Genomic DNA, 2,428 nt, shown 5'->3' with positions numbered 1-2,428 from the left:
GGCAACTTCTTGGTATTTACAAAGACTGTATTTTCACCCGTTGCATATTTTGCATACATTACCCCATTCCATTCCTCTTCAACTGAGCAAAAAGACTCCTTGTCATATGGAGAAAACACTCTCAGCAGTAATTTTGTGCTTCTTATCCCTATAGAAAGGTTTAGTGTGCAAGAGAATATTTGCACTATAGTCCATTTTGGAACAATTAATATTGCATTCTCCTCCTAATTCCACCCAGGGCACTGTGAGGACAGACCTTCCATAATCACTGGGGAAGGTGAAAATGTAACCACAGTCTACATACAAGACACAGCCTTGCCCTAGGTTGTACACCCCAATTGACATTCCAAAGAATTTTGATTTGGTCCAGACATGAACACTGAATTGTATCTTCTTGTTAAAACACTCAGCATAAGAAGCTGTAATCCGTGGATGATGAGAAACCTGCTCAGGCACGAATGTTACACTGTTTTTGGAAACCCGGGGAACTGGTCCTGCCGAAACTAACTCTGTGTTCTCTTCAATATCATTTGGTAATGTTCAGTGACACTGAAAGATTTTGCCCAAAATGGGACTGTATGTCTTTTTGGCAACCGATCCTTCCCTTCCTGCATGAAAGGCTGAGAGGTGCCATTTCACAACCTGAAACATTCTACCCCTGGGATTATTCCAGTCTTTAATGCTCACAAACAGGTCTGGATGTGCCAAAAAGTCTGAATACATTTCTAAAAGAGATCTTCTTTCAAAAATAAATTTTGGAAGAACTTCCTTGGTAAGATCCATTCCACATCTATCCTGTGACAAAAGGTGCATGATGACACTCTTGTGTTCCTCCAGTGACCCTGCCTCGCCATGATCATCTCTATCATCATGTGAATTGAAAAGGTCAGCAGCACTTGTTCCATTGGACATAGAAGAATTAAGTGATTCGGTAGAATCTGGGAGCTTCAGATTATTTCCCAAGCTGCTGTGTGTCAACATTAAGGGAGATATGGAAGAATCTATCAGGTGGTTTGGGGGTGAGTCACTTTGATGGAATTCATTAGTGTCATAGAAATCACCTTCACTGCTAGAATAAGAAAAGTCTGGGACCGTATTTGGAGATAAACTGATACGGCTTGAGACGCTAGATTGCTACTCGGTGATGAATGGCCACTGCCTGTACTATTTGGTGTTGGAGTTTGATGATGTTCCAAAATAGCTAATAGAGGTCCAACTGGCAGGGAAGATGGAGGCTACTCTGACTTACACAACTGAGCAGGTTCTTGAGGTAAGACAGTCTTGGAAGGCAATGTGCTAATCACAGATTCCAAGGGACTAGGTTGATATATTGCATTTACAGGATGAATAGTACTTTCAGCAACCTGCAGCAATGCAATGCAGTGTTTAATTGATTCTACCATGCCATTTGTTGTCTTTTGAGAGTTTCAATTTTCTTTCTCTGTTATTCATCTTTGCAGTGTGAAGCTTGTCATCATAAAGGTAAGCATCCACTTTTGTTAATTTTTTATCAAAGTCTTGAACACTAGGAACAAATCTTGAATCCAAATCTCCAGCGAGTAGCGGGAAGAAGTAAGAGGGAGCACGATGACGACATTCACACTTACGGCCTGGCCCTGGGCAGGCAGCAGGGACCCTGGGAACTCAGGGGTGGGGGCTCATTAGGAACTATCTTTGCCTAAAGAATTTCTCAAATCAAGTGAAATTTTACTGACTGTTTCCCTGCTCCCATACCAGTTGTAAAATTTCCACCCGATTTCTCCAGGGCAGAATGTTCTTTCAGAGATGTCTCATGCCTGGCATTTAAAAATAAAGGCTTATGCTAACAATACTCTGGTTGATTTTCTCCCAGAGTGTATTTTCCTATAGGTGTTTATTGATAAGATAGAATTTTTAGTCAGTGAATATTCCCCTCAGATTTGTCCTGTATGGGTTACAGGTGTAACCCTCCAGGTATTGACTTTCTTGGGTATGTCTCAGAGCGTGGCTCTAGCAGAGGGGAATCTGAGGGCATTCTCTGCCATCCCATGAGGCAGGAAAAATGATGAACAATGTTGGTTCCACTGTGCTGGCTGAACATTCCCAAGCAGGGTCTCCATCTGCTTCAGCAGCTAGCCTCATTTTGTCTCTCGGCCCACCCCAAGGCAAGGTGCCTGCAGAGCTGCTGGACGTTTTCTTGGTCCAGGTGCTGGAGGAACATGCTGTGCGGAATAAAGAGCAGGATATCTAGACCTGGGGGCAAAGAGGCTATTCCTGGACTCTTGGTAGGCAGAGCTCCAACGAGATCACCAGAATGGCTGGATTCACGTTTATTAAATGTTTTGTCCTAAAGTCTACTGGCATCCAAGCTAGCTGCCTAGTGACCGCTCTGGCAATACAATGCACACTTTTCCTGGACTTAAAACTTCATCACTTCTTTGAGCTGCAG

At 43.1% G+C, this 2,428-nt stretch overlaps 1 pseudogene; it reads right to left on the bottom strand.

Moving 5' to 3' along the window:
* The window catches only part of LOC105820203, a 2,854-nt pseudogene extending 1,436 nt beyond the window's left edge, over positions 1 to 1,418 (bottom strand).
* Positions 1,419 to 2,428: the final 1,010 nt, after the last annotated feature.

The sequence above is a fragment of the Propithecus coquereli genome, unplaced genomic scaffold (genome assembly GCF_000956105.1).
Source record: "Propithecus coquereli isolate 6110/MARCELLA unplaced genomic scaffold, Pcoq_1.0 Scaffold514, whole genome shotgun sequence".
Lineage (NCBI taxonomy): Eukaryota > Metazoa > Chordata > Mammalia > Primates > Indriidae > Propithecus > Propithecus coquereli.
Note: the sequence above shows the minus strand (reverse complement) of the source record. Positions and strands in the feature narration are given on the sequence as shown.